Source organism: Perognathus longimembris, chromosome 15, assembly GCF_023159225.1.
Source record: "Perognathus longimembris pacificus isolate PPM17 chromosome 15, ASM2315922v1, whole genome shotgun sequence".
NCBI lineage: Eukaryota > Metazoa > Chordata > Mammalia > Rodentia > Heteromyidae > Perognathus > Perognathus longimembris.
The window spans coordinates 49,999,032-50,020,434 of NC_063175.1; the positions used below are offsets into that span (position 1 = coordinate 49,999,032).

Consider the following 21,403-nt stretch of genomic DNA (forward strand, 5'->3'; position numbering starts at 1 on the left):
GGTAAAATCACTCAGAGGAAAGTCAGCACATTTCTAGTTGACTCTCCATTTAGACTGCAATGCGTAGTGTTAAGCAGTCTGTCATTATTCCCTCCGTGCACTGAGTTAATGACATATTAACTGGAAGGTGCTCCAAATAAATAATAGGTCCTTATTGCCTTCCTTTGGAAAAGTGTCATCTTTAAAATGTACTTCTAGGGCTGGGGGCATGGTGTTACTGGTAAAGCACTCCTCCTCCAGAGGAGATAAATTTCCAGGGAAAGGTAAGTTCCAGTCCCGGCTGGTGGGAATTTGCTGCAGTAACCACGGGAAATGAATGCACTGTCCTAGCAGAGATGAGGTGCAACCGATTCAGCTGAGCCAGTTTTAATTCCCTGAAATTCCAGCCTTATGAAATTAGAGCACGCCGCCTCTGCACCAGAGGGGCCAGGGGACTGAACAGACTTGTGTTCAGGCTTCACTGAGCAATAGTTGACGTGGAAAACATTTAAACATGCAGTGTCTGGGTCAGATTGGCCCCACCTGGTAGAGAAGGGGATGGGGATTTTCCTCTCTGGATGGCTGAGAGCCAGCTTGTACAGCCTGCTTCTGCCTCTGGGAGGATGGCCATTTAATCTGAAAAGGCAGGCAGGTCTTTGGTAGAAACATCCAGACCCTTGCTACTCTCTCTCTCTCTCCTCCTTACCTGCTTTCTCTCTGTGGCCAGGTTCTCTGCCTCTGTATCCACCACTCTGCTATCTTTGGTGAAGCGTGAAACTGTAGCTTACTCGGATTGGAAATGCCTGCGCTTGGTTAGCATGAAGTCTGTAGCATGTTGCTTTGGGGCACTTGGTTTTAGAACAGCTCAATAATCCCATTGTCTGAGTGCCTGAAATCAGAGCCAGATGCCTGGCTCCTGCAAAGGGCTTCTTCCCCAGGGTAGCAAAATGCTTGTAGTTAAAAGCAACTCCGCTAGGTGGAGCTCTGTTGAAAGTTGGCCGGGGGGTTTTTGTCTTTCCCTTTCGGTATCTGACAGTCACAGAAACAAATTCTCAGAACGAATGAGGAGCTCCTGAAAGCAGGTTTAGAACCTGCAAGCCTGGCTTAACCTTCACACCAGACAGAACCTCCTCCGGCTTCCTTCACTAACAGCCTCATCTATGGTCAAGACCTCCCCGCCTCACCCCGGCTCGCGAAATCAGATGTACCATGAACTCTGCTGGCAACAAGTAGAAGAAATGGGTGTCTGGAGACTCTCAAGTCCATGGGGCTTAATATAGGATGTGACTGTCATTCTGGTCGCTGTGGCCCCCCAGCATGGCGAGTGGTCGGGTGAGCAGGGAAGGCATAGTTAGCACCTCATCATGGGTGGATGCCAGCCCGGGCTGGCCAGACCAGTAGAACACTCTGTGCTCATTAACACCCTTCTGGAACACTCTAAGAGTGGCCAGCTGAGGATAAGACAGTTTTAACACCAGGACAGGATAAAGTACATTTCCAGTTGGAGGGCAAATGCTCAAGATAGAGGAAATGGCTTATTCGACTTCTATCAAAAACATGGTGAGTTTCAGCCTGGGAATACAAGCGTGCGAGCAAGCATCAGGCCATAAATAAAGGGAAATAAATAGTAATGAAACGCTAAAGAATGTTCTCGGGCCTTCTTGTTGCCTATGGAAAGTTTTGCCTTTTCTGGCCATCTTCAAAGTTGATTATAGGTTTATGAATGATGGACACCAGAGCTCAAATGGGCTATAATGTATGTCCTTTATTTGCTCTGGAACAGATTCCCAACAGACAAAGCCAGGTGTGCCAGCTTCTCCAAGCCTCTCCTTCTCTGTTTGGATTTCCAAAGGCAGACTGCCCCTTGAGAGCCCCCCCAGCGGATACTGTAAACTAGGTGAACCTTCAGTATCTTCTGCACTCCGCATCTTCAGGCCTCCGTCTCCCTTGTTTTCCCTCTGTTAAAGCTTCATGGCAGGAGAACATGAACAGCAACCTGAAGACATTCAATATTTGTGTGCTGCTCCTTCCCTTCAGAACATTCTTCCTCATTTAGACAGCACCAAGAAGATGGTGGGAGTGTTTTGGAAGGCGAAGACTTCCGAAATGACCACTGGCCTCACCTCAAAAGACAATTCTGCCTTTCACTCTACCCTAGAAGCTGAAAAACCTGATGTTCAGAGCCGCGGATCTCACCCAGGAATCACCCCACTCCTTGGGTGGCCCCGTCAGAGACATTAATAATAATCTGCTCAATCCTTAAACACCACTCTGACTGAGGGGAAGTTGCCAGTGAGACTTTAAAGGTTTGATTTTATGAGAGATTTGTGGGCAAGAAGGGCTGAGGACTGCCATTGCCTGCTTAATGCCTTTTGAAGGCCAGAGATTTGGGATAATGATTATTCTGTTCATTCTTTCAAATTGTAGCTAGAGCTACAACGAGTGTTAGAAGTATAAGTGAGCAGTCAAAGTTCAGATACCAATGCATGCATGTACAGTCTTGGGAAATATATACAAGTTGGAGTCTTAAAGTAATAGCTTTCATTAGCCATCTCTCAGGTACCACCTCCTGTCTTCTTGTTTGCTCGGTGTAGTTGAGGCTCTGCCTTTGAGCACTCCTCCAAGCCTAATTCTCATGCAAAATGGCCTTTCAAGCAAAAACTCTGGGGCCTCCTTGTTACTGCTGAGCTACCATGGAATATGCTTGGCATTAATATATACGCAAACTAGAGTTCAGGGAGTTAATGCCTATGAGGCCAACTTTTCACCTACATTCGGAGAAAATTGTGAACATTCTGGAATAGGGTGCTCATTCTTCCTGATTGTATGTATTTTGGAGAACAATTATCTTGTTTCTCTGAACTCACCTCAAAAGATAACCCTGCCCTCCAGTCTGTCCCTGGCTTTCCAGAGACAGTACGTGGAGAATGAGCAAAGAAGCTGGGTGCAGAGTGGCACCAATCCTTACTAACACGTTCCAAGCCTTTCCCTCTCCTTTCCATATGTACTCTTTCCCCTTGTGCTGTTCTTTGCTCAATATTCTTTACTATTATCTGGGTGTTTATGTGTCCACCAAAATTCAGCGGTTAACATTCTAAATCCAAGATTGATAGCTCTCAGAGGCGGGACCTCTGGGGAGGTGGTTAGGTTATGACGATTCTGCCATTATGGCTTTGATGACTTTATAAACTAAGCTCAAGGAAGCTCATCCATCACACTACCATTCAAGGATACTGCTAGAAGATGCCATCTATGAACCAGAAAATGGGTCCTTACCAGATACGAAAGCATCTGACATTTTGATCTTGGACCTTCCAGCCACTAGAACTGTGAGCACTGAATTTCTGTAGTTATGTTATTATGTTATAACAGTATAAGTGAACTAAGACACAAGTATTCACACACAAAATTTGCCAAAGGCTTAACTTATAGAAATTCAGAGTACCATCATTATTTCTCATGGAGTAATGATGGAATCTTGAGTAAAATAAAACTCAAGGCATCAAGCTTGAGTAAGTTTTGACTATTGACCCCTTGAGAACAACACTGGAACCTTCTGCAGTGATGTGAATGTTCTACCTATGAGGTCCATGAAGCACAGCCAATATTATACACTGCTATAAACCATGCACAATTATTTATTTCTCTTGACAGATTTGGAATCCTGTAACCCAATTCATTAAGTCAACTTGACAATAATCCCTTTCAGTCCCTGATTGGATCAAGGTAATCTGTGTACTCTAGCTCTCTGCCAGAAAAAGATTCATGAATCCTTGGAAGATGTAAAAATATCCTACAGGTATTCAGCTTAGTCTTTTAATCTAGTTAGGCCTGCCAGTTCACACAACTAAGTGACCAGTGACAAGAGACTAAGCAGAAAATGAAATTGAATCCCAGGTAATCACGATATTGGGGCTATCTGGCATGGTCATTAAGGTAACTGTGATTAATTATTCAAAAAATAGATTTAAAGTGGGAACTTTCAGCAGAGAACTGGAACTAACGTTTTTAGAGGCATCAAGTGGAATCTTACAATTAAAAAGTAGAACAACGAAAATGAATAATTTACTAGAAAGGGTCCATAGATGAGTGGAAAAGGTGAAGAGAACTAGTGGAGTGAAAAAATAGGTCAGAAGAAAAGTATGCCTGAAGCACAAAAGAAAAACTAATTTTAGGAAAAAATGGGCATATTGGATGTGGTGAAGGTGTTAAACACATGCAGTTAGAGCCCCCCAGAATGAGAGAAAAGAGAATGAAACAGGCAAACTATTTAATGAGATAATTGCCTACAATTTTTCAAAAAATAGAGATATTAAATAACAGGCTTACAGATCCATAAATCCTCCATACAAAGAAAACCACCCCTATGCCTATCACAATCAAATGGATAAAAGGAGAAAGTCACGGAAACCTCAAATAGAAAAGATAAGTCACTTTCAGAGGAGCAATGATCAAACCAATAGTTAATGTCTTACATGGGAAAACATTTTAAACACTTGAAGGAAAAATTGTCATTCTACAGTTCTATTTCCTGAAGAGAAATCCTCAAATAAAATAGAAGCAAAATTAAAATATTTTCAGGAAAACCCAAGAAAATTCTTCAGTAGAAAAGAAAACTGACCTAAGGTGTGTTATGAGTTGAAGGAGTGGACACAGTACTCATTTAAGACAAACCCGAGTAAGTCAGAGGTACGTAGAATCCTGGGTAGAGTAACATAAGAGCTCTGTGAAGTGATAGAAACCTTCTGTGCTGTCCAATATGGCACAGGAACACTTTAAAAGCAGCTGATCAACCAAGGAAATAAGTTGTTAATGCAAGTTTATTTCCCTTTAATTTAGATTTAAATAACAAAGTAACTAACCTAAACTGTTAGTGGCTACTTGTTGGACTATGTAGCTCAAGGAACAACTACTAAGCCAATAAACAATAGACAGAGTTTCCATGAGAGAGAAATAGGAAGTGCCAAAGTTGCTAAGGATACCCCCATTGAGTTGTGCACAGCAAAGAAAGTTGCAGCGTTTTAAGAGGACCAAGTCCTGTGGTTCTTGAAACACATGGCTAGGGCCTATTCAGTACCAATACTGAAGAGCTGAGAGAAATTCACAGTGAAACTGAGACTCACTTTTCGGGAAAACTCCTGACCCACTGTAAAGACACCAATGCTAAACAATCTCACCACCAGCCTAGCTTCACCTGAACATAAACATGTTCTTATTTAATCCTGGAGGCTTAATCTTCTTTTTTGAGTCTCAAAGAAGCCCCACTCCGAGACTGGTTTTGATCTAGGCCAGTCCTTTTTACAGCCTCCCTGGCCAGCACAAGAGTCGTGACACCTACAGACCGCCAGGATTCCCAGAAACTCCAACAAAATGTTCCAATATCACCCCATGCAGCTTTTTGAGTCCAGAAAGCAAAATCTTCTATTTAGATTTAGATGTTAAATATGTGGATGTAGATGTTTGGATTTAGATTTTGCTCCAGATGATGGGGGACTAGATTTACCTAGCCCCCTTCCCCCTCCTGTCCCTTTTCTGAGAAAGAAAAGAATGAACTGTTCCACTGTGTGCTCTTGCTTAAGCCTGGAAGACACCTCACCTATGACACCTGTCCCCACAGCTCAGGACCTTCTGTCTCTTCCCCTCTAGACCGCTACCATCGTGAGAAAGCAGGGAGACGGGGAAGAGGAGCCCAATGGTGAGAGACGGGTGGGTTGCTATGACAATTTTCTGAAGACTTAGAAGGCTCTACTAGAAGTTCACAAATACATAAGAATCATGCTTCATTTGGAAAACTGAGGGTGGTCTATTTTACACAATTCCAACCCTCCAGATACGAATACAAAGAAGGAAGTTTTAGGGTAAGGAATTGTTGGTTCCCTGGAAGGAATTGTTGGTACACTCGAGTATGTCCATTTCATTCATTGATTTACTTTTCTAGGCTATGGTAGGAATTTAGAAGGTTAGGCTGTAAGTAAAAATATTGACTTTAGGTGGTCATTTAAGAATAGAAGAGGGCTGGGGATATGGCCTAGTGGCAAGAGTGCCTGCCTCATATACATGAAGCCCTGGGTTCGATTCCCCAGCACCACATTTACAGAAAATGGCCAGAAGTGGCGCTGTGGCTCAAATGGCAGAGTGCTAGCCTTGAGCAAAAAGAAGCCAGGGAATAGTGCTCAGGCCCTGAGTCCAAGCCCCAGGACTGGCCAAAAAAAAAAAAGAATAGAAGAGATTCTGGGTACAGAGGCTGGGATGCCTTGGGCAGAACACTCGGAGTCTGGACATATGAGGGTTTCCTGGTCCACTTCCGCCCTCAATCCATCTTCTCTGGAAGATTGGTGGAAGTGTGAATGGGACTCTGAAGCCTTGAGGTGAGTCTTGGAATAAATAATAAATACTTTGGCACTTGCTCCTGGATTTACTAAAAAAAAAAAAAAAAGGAAATATTCATAAATAAATTTTAGAATCTAAAATATGGGCTACTTGGCATTTAATATGTTTTTAAAACATTATTTACCTTTTTTTTGTCTTTGCCAATTATTAGGGCTGCCAAACAACTCTTAGAGATTTGGCCTAGCCCCACCTCATAAATAAGGATCTTGGCACAAGGGACAAATAGCGTCTGGGTTCAAACCAACCAACTGTCTGTTTGTATCTGCTGAAATAACTCCATTGTAGCCTTGCCTGTGTCAAGCATGTAAGGGAAGGGTAGCACTAGGGAACAGGACACAGCTCAGCTTTGACAGCTAAGAGGCAAACGCAGACAGCAGATAGGAAGCTACACTGGTTGGCATCCTTGGATCCTTGCTCCAATTGCGAGTTAATGTGGTCCCTCCTCCACATGGATTAGGGCCAAAGCCTCATAATCCTCAAAGCAAGTGTCTAAGAGTGATAGTTTAAGAGCAGGCTAGAGAGGAAATTCTGATTAGAGCTTACTATGGGTCCCTAATAGCAAGACCAAAGCCCACAAGGCAGAATGAGCCTTTCCAAAGAGACAGCTGGTTGCCTTTCATATTTCTTGCCCATTCTACAGATGGAAAAATAGAAGCTTAGAGACCGAGTTGCTTAAAATCACACAACTAGTAAGAGGCAGCGCTTTGATGAAGAAAACTATATACCTCATAAGAGACAGAGCCATGATAAAACAACGTCTATCATACCTCAGTGTATCCATCTCCAGTGTGTCTACCACAAGGCCCTCAAGATGGAAGGAGCTGATAAGGAGCATCTGAGGCAAAGGGAGAGAACACGAAATTCCTGGGTGAAGAGAAGAAGGCAGAGGGGCTGGGAATATGGCCTAATGGCAAGAGCACTTGCCTCCTACACATGAAGCTCTCGGTTTGATTCCCCAGCACCACACATATGGAAAACGGCCAGAAGGGGTGCTGTGGCTCAGGTGGCAGAGTGCTAGCCTTGACAGGCCCTGAGTCCAAGGCCCAGGACTGGCCAAAAAAAAAAAAAAAAAAAAAAGAGAAGAAGGCAGAGGGAGTTCTCAATATTAATAAGAATGCCCAGTCCTAGCTGGGGCTGGTGTTGGGTTAAGAGAACTTAAAGGTGGAAGCTGACATTTCCACCAGAATCAAGGTAACTGTGTCCAATGGAATGCCAAAATCCCCTTTATCATCTCAGAAGAGAAACAGATGACAAATGTCTGCTCTATGGTAAAGGTAACCATGCGAATACAAGTATCCATGTTAATGCCAAGTTACATATTGTTGTTATTCTTTTGATTGGCATGAATGTTACCTTTAATTGGCAGAATCCCTTGGAATGCTATCAGTTCTAACAGCAAGGTTTGTATATTTGACACCTGGAACAGATCATTTTTAACAATGCCCATACCATGTGACAAAATTAGTTTTAGTAGTCATTGTAAAATTACACAAATGAAAAAGAATTTTAAAAATTAAACTTCACATATATAAATAGATATAGTAGATATCTGCTATATTAATTCTAAGTTATTTATACAACACATAAAGAACTAGTCTGTTGCCAAAAGTAAACCCGTATCTGCCTGTCACAGTCTCCCGAGTTCTAGTAGTTACAGGTGTGTACTATTATGCCTAGCTTTAAAAGTAAATATTTTAAGCCGCAATCATTTTTTGAGAAAAGAGGAATTTTTTAATCCACATATTGGTGATGAATAGAACATTGCAACATTCTATTTTTGAAACATCTACAAATTTGCTCATGATTTTATCAAAATTGATTTTCCATTCATATTCATTCCAGCAGCATGGCCAGTTCAAGTAATTCATCTTCATTTATCATTGATCAAGTAATTTTTTTCATTCACTTTTAATGTCTGAAATTTTCTTTTCCCTGTAGTGAGAGACCTAAGTGGAGTTACCAAAAGCCATAAGCATAAAGATGAATGTTTAGGAGATCTAGATCCATTAAATCTCATGTCACAACAAGTTCCAGAATGTCAGTACAATTCATGACTTTGTTTCTTGAGGATCAGTTCTAGAAGATTCCCTATGTCTCCTCTGTTGACATTTTTTTTCTAAAAAAAAAAAAAAGGAAGAAAGAAAGATCACAAGGAAATTTATCATACATTTCTAGTATATATGGTTCTTGAGTCTTTCTTCTGCAAAAGAAGAGGAAGAAGGTGGGGGGAGGGAGAGAGGGAGGAAAACACCGGAGAAAAACGGCTAAGTAGAAGTAAACAGGGCCTTGAGCCATTACATCCTTGTCCGGTTCCTGTTGAAATCCACTGTGGCCTCAAAGCTGCTGCTAAGTTTATTCTGCGTAGGCGAGGCTGGCACCTTTGGTCATTTCTCCTAACATTTCCTTTTTGTATGTTGGCTTTTGTTTTTAATATAACTTCATTTTGTCACAATTTTTTTTCTTTGGGCTGATCTTGAAAGAAAAATACTAAACATTACTATACCTATCTGTCAATCAACTTGCTGTTACTGTGATAATGTGAGTGAGATAAACAACTTGTAAGGAAGAAAGATTTGTTGGGGCACGTAGTTTCAGGGGGGTCAGTCCATGGTCAGTTGCTCTATGGGTTTGGGGGTCTGTGGCAGCACAGTACATCATAGTGGAAATCTGCTATGGAATAAAGCTGTTCAACTCATGGCGGCTGGGAGATGAAAGAGAAAGGAATGGGCCAGGGTCCAAAGTGTCCATTTGGAGAGCACGTCCCCAGCTAACTAACTTCCTCCCACTGGCCCCACCCCTGAGAGGTTCCCCCATCTCCCCGAAGAGCCACCGCTGGTGACCAAGCCTTCAACACATAGGCCTTTGGAAGACATTCATCTCAAATTCAAAACACAGTGTTCGCCCGGTGCTGTCGGCTGACACCTGGGCACCTGTCTACTCCGGAGGCTGAGCTCTGAGGATTGTGATTCAAAGCCAGCCTGGGCAGGAAGTCCGTGAGACTCTGATCTCCACGTAACCAGCCAAAAGCCAGATGTGGAGCTGTGAGTCAAGTGGTAGAACACTAGACTTGAGCAAAAACAAAACAAAACAAAAAAGCTCAAGGCTAACACCAAGGCTCTGAGTTCAAGTCCCAGGACCAGCACAGAAAAAGAACCCCGCCCCACCCCCAACTCACTGTAATCATTTGCAAATCTTGGGTGTGGTTCCACAGAATGACAGAATTGAAGTCACACAAGTTCCAACCCTCTGGCTGTACAATCACCCATTGTTTATTTCTCCACCACTGTTGGGAGCAAACATATAGCGGCTGAGTCCTTGTGAGTTGACAGCCAAATTAACTTGCATGAGAAAGCCAATATTCATTATGGGAGAAACAAAGAAAGTGTGCTAATTAGGCTCCTGTATATACTATGAAACTCAACGATAGCTACAATTGTTTAGAAGTTATAGCAATAAAAGATTATTCCAGTAGGAGTACTAGGTCATAAAACATGTATTTAGAATTCCCAGTGCGTGCTGAGAATAAAAAGCAGGCCAACTTTGAGACGGTCTTATTTTTGATGTGTTCTCTACAGAATGTGTCCCTGCATTGTCTAAACCACCCTTGTGGCACCATTAACCCACTTTGAATCTACTATAGACTTTAATTGGGAAATTCACTGACCTCAGGATAGCAGCTCAGATCTGAGGGATATACCTTTCTGTGCCCACAACTCCATCAGGCTTCCATTGTCCTGACTAAATAGATTTAAAGACTGGATGGCCACAGCTTGGCTTTCTCTCCTGCAGAAGCCACAATCTGTTCACCTGGGAAGGGGTCCAGGTCTTCATGGGACCCTAGGAGTTTCCTTCTGGGGTTTCTCTCCCTCTTCCTAGGCTATCTGGAAGGTAGAGTTCTTATCTCCTTTAGCTACAGTTTAGCTTTGGGATTCTGGGATCTCTGTCTCTGCTTTTTTTTTTTTTTAAAGTAGAAATTTCAAATGTTAATTGAATGGTTTCTAAGGTCCTTTCTAATGGCCTCAGGAGATGACTGAGCCATAGAATGACCTTAGCCAGGCTGTCCCGGGCTCCTGCAGATGAGGAAGTGAAAGGTCAGCTCCTGGAACGGCCTGCTCCTCTTGGACTCCCAAAGGCCACTGCTGGCTTTTCCAAGGGTCATGTTTCCTTGCTTGGCATCTTCAGAATGGCTGGGCCCTGGGGACTTCCAGATGTGCCTCTGTAGCGTTCAGAGCCGGATTTCCTGGGCAGTACCCTCCTCTGGCAAACATTCTTATTTGTCATGGCAAATAAGAAGGGGCAGGAATGATTTCTCAAAGACAAGCTGGGGTTCTGCCCAGGAACCATACTCCACACACAAACTCCACTCCTGTTCTCCACACACAGCCTCGAGCTATCTCACGTCAATCTGTGATGGAAAATAAAGAAGCAGATGCCCATTTTAGAGATGGAGAAACTGAGGTGCCGATGGAGAAACTCATGCAGCTGCCTTTTGGGGGGAAGAAATAAGACTAGAATACCTTCCCTCCCAACTTATCCATTTATCCAACCCAACCCCAACTCGCTTAGCTCAGGCTTGGCTCAAGCCCAGTAATCTTGGTTACACAACAGACACCAAGCATGTACTCTGCTAGAGAATATAAATAGACACAGTGCCTTGACTCTAAGAATTCATGATTCAAAAGAAAAAAATCACGAGATTTGTACATTGAGCAACCAGATGTCTTTAGAAATGTGGAAAAAGGAGTAATGGCATAGAAATAGCTCCTTTTCTATGACTTTGTTTGTTTGTGTATTTTTATACCAAAATCTGTTACCTGTGTCTGGCAACAACGTATTTAGGAAATGATCCTTTAAAAAAAAACCCAAACCCTAGGTACTAGGGACTAGAAATTACACATCTGTGGCCCGTGTCCATGTCCCTGTAGATGTTTGTGGCACACTGTAATTTTCATGGTTCCCTGCCAACTTAGCCCACAGTCTCAGACTCTTTCCTAACCCAACACTGCTCAGCCACACATTTCACACAAAATTTCAACCATTAAACCCAACTCCATTTGCCATCTGGCGACAACATTTTAGCCTTATTATTCCAGGAAATGTGAAATGAGTGAAACTTGAGTTGCTTGACCTTTCAACCAGCTGCTCTCTAGTGAGTTTTCTCCCCACCCCCCCTCACCCCGCCCATCCCCCAGACAAAGGAGCAAAGCACTGTTAGGAAGTGGCCAATGGTGGCTAAGAACCAAAGTTATGCACCTGAGATCTATAAAACACTTGCAGAATAGACAGTGATTAAACCAGGGAAATTCTCTTGGTTACAGAGTATTCCTTCCTGCCGCTCTTTCAGAATTCCTGAAACAGATGTTCTTTGTGAAAACTTGCCTCTGGCCCAGATACTCCTGGTGTGCCCATCCCTTTGATGACTGGAGCTTGAGAAAGTTCCTCCCCAGAGGTATTTGCCTTTCCTCAGAGAATGGCATCTTGAAGATTGAGTCAACTCATTTAGAAATGCTTCCCAGGGAAATTTTAGCCAAGGAGAGGATTCAAAGAGAAGAATTTAGAGCCTCTGCCATGTTCTTTCCTGTCTTCTGACCCAGCTGTTTTTCCTACCCTCCCAGGTCCATTTCCCTGTCAATATCAGGTCATTCCAGGGTGAAAAGACCCTGGAGCTCTGGACTCAGTGGAATAGCATCTCCCCACATTCCGCCTTCACCTGGAAGCTCAGAATGTGAGCTGATCTGCAGAAGAAATTAAGGATGGAGATGAGATTGTGTGGATCAGAATGAGTCTTTATTCCAATGAGAGTGTGTGCAATAAGACGCAGAAAAAGGACACCGACCCACAGAAGAAGAGCTGTGAGGACAGAGATTGGAGCAACCCATTACGAGCCAAGGATTTTGAGCAATAGGCAAACGCCAGGGAGAGGCAAGGAAGGAGCCTCCTTGGAATCTTCAAAGAGAGCATGGCTCTGGCCCTGATGTCACTTCCTGGTCCTGATGTCACTTCCTGAAGGCCTTGATGTCACTTCCTGGTCCTGATGTAACTGCAGAACCATGATAGATACAGTTGTGTTACTTCAGGCCACACAATTTGTCATCATTTGTTTCATGAGTACCAGACTAATCCTTCTTCCATATTTGTCCCAAATCTTGACCCAGGCTCTGCTCTTGGGGAAGAAGGGGGTCAAAGAAACTTATCCTTAGACAATATCGATTTCCTCATGGTACAGGTGAGGAAATGAAGACACGGTTTCATTCATAAATCCACAATGGAAGCCAAGCAGGTAGTATGTTGATGGAGGCTGTGTCTGTTCTGTATGCAGTTGTGCAGAGAACCAGTGATTCTGAAGAGCAAACAAAGGCCACAGCAGCTTTCTGGGATTAAACAGCCGAGAAGAACTGCCCAAGGAAAATGAAGGCAACTGTGGGCTTCTCGGTATAAAGACGTAAAAACCAGAGCGGGGCTGGAGGATGGAAGAATGAGCTCACGTTCGCACTTTGGAGAAGCATTCTACCAGCTACTTTATGTCATGTCTATGGTCTTTGTTGGTGAGGATTTCGTTGGTCAGGACATTGTGCTCCGAGGAAAACACAAAGTCATGTGTCTATCATTTGATGTATTTTGCAAAGGTAATATTTCTTCCAGTTTTTTGAGGAATGCACTCATAGATCAACATCAGGAAGAAAAAAAATCCTCCACTCTTGTTACCTTTTGATGAATTTACAATCATCACGGAATGTAATGGAAAAGGATCAGTAGCCTTTGCATATGTTTGTATACGCTTAAATAACCAGCTAGCTGGCCAATAAGCCTTTGTCTTCTTTAGGGAAAAAAATGACTATTCACAATAAAGAAGTGTCTCCGCTGATGATGATTTAGACCTCCTTGGTGGCCAGGAGAGAAAGCATTTTCAGAGGACTGATGGATTCTAGCACAATGACCACCTGGTGTTCTGATGCTTTCAAGGGCTAATGTCTGAACAACTCAAGCATCGGAGGATCAACAGAAGCTAACAGAAAACATGGGTGACAGAGCACCTGCGGGGAGCAGCCTCAGATGGACTGTGCCTCCTCCCCCTTCGCCAGGCCCAAGCTCACGGTGCTTACTGCATCTGCATCTTGGTAGTGAGAACCTCTGTGAGGCAGCAGCCACGCCCAGCTGAGGGACGAGTGGAGTGTCGGCAGACTCTCCCGGTAGCCAGCGTCTCTATGGGATGACAGGCAGGCTGAGGAAGGCAGGTCTGTCACCCGCAAGGCAGTGAGGCCACTGGCTACAAGTTTCAAAGAACAGTGCTGTGGCTCCTCTCATGCCATGCAAAGGGTCTGTGGGCACACAGAGGTGGAAATCTTGCAACTGCACCTCTCTCCTTCCAGGAAGGCTCCCCTACCCATCCCATAAACAGTAGAAGCTCAGGGGAAGCCCCAAACATGGCTGAGTTGTGGCTAGATCTCAAAATGGTTATGATAGGGATTCTGAGCCCATATTCAGATCAACTGAGATGGTTTTATGGGAGACATTTCAAATAGAGGCTGCTGTTCCCTGGGCATCATATTATTTCCCAGAATGCTTTGTGCTGATTCAGTCACCCCAGAAGGTGGCTATGTTTCTAAGTTAAAAGAGACCTAGGGCTACCTGGGAAAGGCCATAAAGAAGGATGAGCACTGTGCTCATGTGTGTGTGTGTGTGTGTGTGTGTGTGTGTGTGTGTGTGTGTAACGCATGCTCAGTGGTTCTTTTGGATGCTTCAAGTCTGCTCCTAGACCTTCCTTGAAAGCTCATAAATAAACAAAAGAGGAACTTCCAGATGGCCACCTGGTCCCCAAATGGTAAACTTGAAAACCAGCTCCTTTTCCTGGAGGATAAGGAAGAGGGTCGGTCAGGGATGGGGGTGATCATTCAAGTGCAAGGAACATGCGAAGGATCACCCGCAGCAAGGAGGTTAAGGGCTCATGACACCGTATGTGCATTTCCTCCACATACATTGCCACGGAACCCTCCATGGAGACTCATACTCGAGCTGTGTGCTCTATGGCCGTGTCAGCTACAGCTGGGAAGGGGCTGGAAGAGAAAAATAATACCCTTGGCTTCCAATTATACTATGATAATAGTTTAGATTTTATTGAGTCAATAATTATCTCTGTACATTTAACAAAAAAAAAAAAAGCAAACCAAAACACAGCAAAGCACCCATTAGTCATCTGTCTGAGGTAAGGCTTAAATATATATTTAACACATATGTTTTTTATTCAATGCCCTGATTCAGAGCAAGGCAGGAGCTATTCATACCTCCAAGGGGTAAATGACTAGTTCTTATGGTAAATTAGGTTTTTGTTTTCATTTCCTTTTTGACTCTTTGTCTTGGTTTTCTTAAATTTTATTTGGACCAAAGGCAAGAATGGGGTGGGGATTCCGGCTTCTTCTCAGGACCTATGTGCAAATTGGAGGTGTTATTAGTCTCGTGGGGTTTCTGCTGGGTCCTGTTCCCAAGGAAACGGAGAGAGGTGCATTGATGTTGCCTAGACCGAGTGGGCAGGCTGGCGATGGAGCTCTGGTCACATAATGAGTCTTTAAGAGCAAGCGAGCTTGCCTGTCATGTCTGTGTGGGGTTGGAAGCAAAGGCTTCATGAACAATGTTAGCAAGTGCAACTGGCAAGTGATTTAGGACAATGGACAGTTGATGCAGAATCTCGGCTCCCCAAAGAACCGAGCACAAGACAACAAGTAGTGAGAGAAGCACAGATTAACTGAGGTGAAAGGAAAGAGATAGTAAAGTGGTAACAGGCTCCAGAGTATGGGAACAGGCCTGAGCAAACACCAAAGCCCCCAGAACGGGGTGAGGGCCAGCTGAAAGCTGATAGATGAGGGGGGAGTTGAAGAGTCCCGCCCACAGAAGGGGATTCCTTCGGGATGGACAGCTTTGAGTAGCAGGTGGTAGCAGATACATAATAGTATTTTTATTTAAACCGTGCATGTCCATTCCCACGATGCAATCTGTTATAATGCTATTAGGGATATGCAGTGTAGAAACATGAGCCCTCAATGAGGGGGGTCTCCCCCCAAAGTTCAGTTGAGGACAGCCAAGTGAATTTCAGCACATGAAGAAGAATTTCGTTTTGCTGAGCAAGTCCTCATTATTGGTCACTTGTACCCAGGGGAGAGGGCTCTACCCCAGTGTAATACTGACGGCCTCTAGAGGCATTATTCCAGTCTAATGTGAGAGACCCCATTTTCACCTCCTCCCTTTGCCACACAAATCAAACCGTGGAGGATACTGTTTCTCAGCTCAGGGCAACTTTACACCTTGGGGTGCCTTTAAGCTTCATCCCACTTTCCCCCCTTATTACTTACTATTCTCTCAGTGATGCAATCTTGGTTGCTTGGTTTTGTATGTGTGCCAGTCCTGAGGTTTGAACTCAGACGCTAGGCACTGTCCTGAGCTTTTGTGCTCAAGGATGGTGTTCTCCCACTTGAAACACAGCTCCCCTGCCGGCTTCTCATTGGTTAATTGGAGCTAGATGTCTCATAGACTTTCCTCCCCACGCTGGCTTCCAACCACAGCCCTCAGATTTCAGCCTCCTGAGTAGCTAGGATTGCAGGCGTGAGCCAGCAGCGGCTTGCTTTTGGCTTTGCGATTGGTTTTTTTTCTTTTCTTTTTAATATAGATTTACTTGTATCCAATACTGCCAGACTTCCTTCTTCTACTTATTTGTATTTCATTGGGAGGTGCTGAAACAATATCTCCCCCATTATCTGTTGAGATTAGTACTCTGTACATAGCGAGTATCCATCATATAGCTACTGATTTGTGGGTTAATATTTAAGCATCAAATCAGACAAATCAATGCTGTAATCCTCTGTGGTGTGGCCTCTCCTAATTACTCAAGCTCACATGATTGTAAGAGCTTCGTCCCGTCACTCAGAAGTGATTAATGCACTGTTGTTGGTGTAGCTTCGCCCACCACCACCTCCAAGCCCGTTGCCAACTGTGGTTTGCCATGGCTGGGCCGACATCCCGAAGGCCCGTTTGTTTGTCCTAGTATTCATTACTACTTGGCTCTCCTCCATCTGCTGCCAGCGCAGAGTTATTTATATCAGTGCAGAGAAGCCATGGTGAGCTTCGCCTTGATAACTCACATCCTCGGCGTGCTTTCCATCCCTAAGGACTCTGGACGTGGTATCTTCTCAGGAAACCTTTTCCCGTGGGCCCAGGGAGGTCGCTTGCCTTCCTGGGAAGTGGCAAATGCCAGTCGTGTGGATTGGTTGATAAGGTTCTTGCATTCGGATTAAAGGCCCTGGAGCACCAAGGAAGTAGTGGAACTTGCCCGCGGAGGTCATGAGAGCTGAGTCAGAGAGAGAGAGAGAGAGAGAGAGAGAGAGAGAGAGAGAGAGAGAGAGAGAGAGAGAGAGAGAGAGAGACAGAGAGAGAGAGAGAATACCCACTAGGAGGAGAGCCAGATGCTGAGTCATGGTCACCAGCTGGGCATGGGTCAAAGCTTCTAGAAGAAGCTTTGTATACCAAGAACACTGCACCAAAACATTACCTGTTACTACATAAACATGTGCAAGTTTTACATGCCATTTTTTTTCTTTATTGAGTGCATACATTTCTTATCCATCTTGTTACCTTCTCCCTCATTTTCCCCCACCTCCCCCTCCCCATCCCTCCCCCTGAGTTATACCCTTGGTTTACACCATATAGTTTTGAACGTATCGCTGTTGAATTGGTTTATCTTTTCATCCTTTATCTCTTGATTTTGGTGTTCCCTTTCCCTCCCCTAGTTCCTAGTTCCATTACAATATCCAGGGTACTAAAATCAGTTACAGTGATATCAGGGGTAAAACCACGGGAAAGAAGTACAAAAAGGGGGGGGCAGGGTTTCACATGCCATTACATGCCATTTTTGAAACAAAATAGACTAATTTTTTTAAAAACCTAACATTTCCCTCCCAAACTTATTTAATATGGAAATGTTTTAACTTAAGAGAAAAAAAAAACAACACAACACACACACAAAAGAAAAAACAAGCTGGGCACCAGCGGCTCATGCCGGTGATCCTAGCTACTCAAGCATCTGAGACCTCAGTATCAAGGTTCAAAACCAGCCCAGGAAGCAAAGTCTATGAGACTCTTTTCTTCAGTAAAACACCAAAACGCTAGAAGTAGAGCTGTGTCTCCGGTTGCAGAGTGCTAGCCTTTGGGCATAAAGCCTCGGAGACAACACCTCAGCGCAAAACCCCAGGACCAGTTCAAAACACAAACAGGTGAAGCTGGGTGTTGGTGGCTCATGCCTGTGGCCTGTAATCCTAGATACTCAGGAGACTGAAACCTGACGAACAAAGTTCAAAGCCAGCAGCCCAGTTAGAAAAATCTATTAGACCCTTATTATTCCTAGATAATAAGAGTGGAAGCAAAGGGGTAGCTCACGTGATAGAGCACCAGCCAGGAGAGGAAAATACCAAGGCAGAGCTTGGAGCCCTTAGTCCAAGCCCCAATAAAAGAAAAGAAAAGTGAGGGGCATTGTTGGGAAGTTACTTACCTCCCCATTGGCAGGCCCAGTCTATGAGCTCTGGCATCTACTCCCAATGATTTGCAGTCCTACGTGTCACATTTGGGCTCCTTCATCAGCTCTCAATTTTCCAAGCAATACAATTAATTACAGTCAGCATTTCATCCTTAGATACAGGATAGAGCATAAATAAAGGCAGCAGTCTACCCCAATTAACAAATTAATACAAGTCTACAGGCACAGGTCTCTAAAGAAATGAGATCAGCTCCCAAAGAAATCAGGTTGGAAGGAGGGGGGAGAGTCCAGCAAGCACTTGCAATGAAATTGAAAGTTTGCAAATTTCTTCTCTTGCTGATTGTTCATCTCAAGTGATAGCTAAAAAAACAACTTCCGGGAAAGGGTCAAAGAGAAAACTTATGGCCTGGTGAGATTTTCTGCTGAATATAAATCCTTCAAACAAATTTATCTACATGGTCAAATCACTACAGAGAAATCACCATCAGGAAGCTGATTCCTTTTTTTTTTTTTTTTTTTTTTGCCTCTAGATAAACATTTCAGCCAGGGAAATATCAACATTGCACCATGAGGCTAGTGTTGAAATCAAGCAGGTGGAGGGAAGGGAAGAGTGGGTGGGAAGTTTCTAAACACTAATTTTGAAATGCTCACAGGTCCCCAGGTTGCTCTTCACACAAGCAGGAAAGCCATTTGCTGCTCCTGCTCTAAGAAAACCACTTGCACGTTCTGTGACTGCCTCTGGCTTTGACTCTTTTTCTTCTCAACACAGCCCTGTCATAGTTCCCTTTGCTGTGAAAGATTCCTCTCATGCTTTCTGAAGGCTAGTTCAAATCGATAAAAACAATTTGGACTTTCAGCTTGGACAAGCAGATGCTAGCTGTTTTGTCTTTTCCATTCTGAAGAAAGGTAAATACATGGTAGTTTGTAAAAAGTCTTGAGAGAGAAACTGTTCTGATAAAATAGCTTCCCTAGAGTTAAAACAATATGTACAATTCATAGCCAGCTTCTGCTCACTAGTGAACATTTTAAGAGATTTTTTTCCATGTGATTTTTATTGTGGACTATTTTAAAACTCATGAATTTTTAAAAAGTATAATAAGCCTTTGAAACTGGACAAGTTTTCCTCCTGTTTTTAAGCCTTTATCTCTTGTTCTATTTCGTAATTACCAGCACCCAATCCTGTGGATTTCATGGAGAAGACAAAAGGAATCAGAACGAAGTTCTGCATCCCACCTTTCCCAAGCTACTGGTCCCCAGCATCCGTTCCCATGCGGGAAGCTTCCTCCCTCACCTGGCGAGCTGAGCTTCTCTGTGCTACCATCTCTGCTTCCCACCTACTCTCCATGCAGGAATATCTGCTGTCTTCTGTACAATGGTACCTACAGGGAAATGAGCATACATCAAAGTTACTATCTTTAAAATCCTTCTTCTCCCACGTCCGCCTCTACCTGCAGGCTCATTTCTCTGCTTTTTTTTTTTTTTAAAAAACAGGGACTTCTTTATGTGAGGCTTTTTCTACCTCCTTTCTGCCCACTTTCTCCTGAACCTGATCTAACCAGAAGTGAAGAAGAGGGTCAATATCCATTTTATGGTTAATCTTTTATTTATTTATATCATTTTTAAATTAAAAATTTCCTTTTGTCAGTCCTAGGGCTTGAACTCAGGGCATGGGCACTGTCCCTGAGCTCTTTTGCTCAAGGCTAGTGCTCTACCACTCTCACAGGGATTTTCTGCCCAGGCTGGCTTCCAACCTTGATCCTCAGATCTCTGCCTCCTGAGTAGCTAGGATTACAGGCATGAACGACCAATGCCTGGCTTATAAGTTTTCAATTTTTATTAGTTGTATAGGAGGGGTGGTGGTTCATTGTTAGCTATGATTTTAAATGAGATGGAAGAAACTATTGACAAATTCCTACCATTGCTAGTGCTTACACCAAGTGACAGCTGAAGTATGACTTTAGAGAAAGGGCCAAAGAGAAAATTTATGACCTGCACATTTTGCATGGAAAATAAATTTTCTTACTGTAACAATGAAATCACTCTCGTCATGATCATCAGTAAGGTTCTCCAATGCCAAACTCAATGGCATTGTCCTGTGTGAGGGTTGAAGTTAGCCATATGGCCTATGACTAGCCAGTGGTGTTACTGAGATTAGATGTGTAGGATCTTTCCTGTGTCAGAAGCTCTTGCTGGTATCTGTTTTTCAACCTTCTCCAGGTTACCTCATCCTTTCACCATTTTGGGATCAAGTACCTAAAACTTGGTTTCTGATGCTTGTAGTAAATGTACAGCACTGAACCCATTCACTCGAAGATAGGGTTACTTCCAAAATACAGAGGTGGGCTGCCATATAGTTTGGGAGAATCTCCAGCACCACACTGAGAACGTAAAAATGCAATTAACTAGAGAAGATTTAGGAGAGGTCTCAGGGCTCCTCACTGCCAGAAGGACTGAGGAAAATTTGGGTGGTTTCTTTGGGGATAAATAATCTATTATCACCTCCCAGAGGAGTCAGTCTTTCCTCTGCCCCTTTCTGGAGGTGTGTTCCTTGTTAAGGTTAACTCTGGTGCTCATTTTATTCAGCTCTGTCCTTTCAGAAGTGGGGCCAACAAGCTGAAAAGCAAAGTGAGCATGTGCTATGCACACAAAGAGGAAGCACTAACAGCCAAACATCACATGCGAAGGTGCTAAAATTCACTGACAACTAGATGCATGCAAATTACAATCGTGGAGAGAAAACAGGCAATATCTAGAAAAGGAACTTTCTGCTGACCTTGGATCACAACTATGGAGAAACTCAAAGGACCCTGCACAACATGATGTACAAGAAGTTGTGAATCATCCGTATTTTCTTTTTAGAAGGAAAACTAGAAGGGAGATTAGGGGATTGGATAAATTATATTTACACACAAAGGAATATCGAACAGCAATAAAAAGTGAACAAACTTCAGGCTCAACACACATAGGTTTCATGGAGCTCGTATGGAACAAAAAAGCAAGTTGTGAGGGGATGCAGAGAATAGTTTACAAAAGTTAGACATCATGGAAAAATGCTGTATTGTGTTCAGGGATACATATACACTAAAATGTGTAAATAAATAAGTGGAAGTGATGAACATTGGATTATGAATAACTGTCATTTCTGGGAAGAGGAGCGTGTAGGAGAATGTAAAGTAGTAGGAAATGTGAACAAAGGCGCATTGTACTTTATGTAATAAGCTGGGTTGTGGGTTAATCCCTTCATATAATGTAAAATATTGCATAATAAGGAGATGGGAGAAACAAAGGAATTAGGTGAGGAGGTCAGCTGTAGGTGTTTCCCCATATTGCCCAAGGGTATCTGTGGTCCCTTATGTACTGGCTTTTCTAGAAGTATCCTCAGGTTCAGCATGGGCACAGATTTGGCCAATATTTCCACGAACATGGCCCAGCTTCCTGGTTCATGAAACAATGAGTATGTTAACACAAGTTTCTGCCTTCTGCAGTTTTCACAGTACAGGAATGAAACGAGAACAG

At 43.4% G+C, this 21,403-nt stretch overlaps 1 long non-coding RNA gene across 1 annotated transcript; it reads right to left on the reverse strand.

Annotated features, from left to right (window-relative positions):
* Nucleotides 1–8,872: 8,872 nt before the first annotated feature.
* On the reverse strand, nucleotides 8,873–10,172 carry LOC125364143. Its single transcript, XR_007213420.1, has 2 exons — nucleotides 10,034–10,172; nucleotides 8,873–9,070 (listed from the first exon to the last, which is right to left on the reverse strand). It is a non-coding gene; the product is annotated as an uncharacterized LOC125364143 (long non-coding RNA).
* Between the last annotated feature and the right edge of the window lie 11,231 nt (nucleotides 10,173–21,403).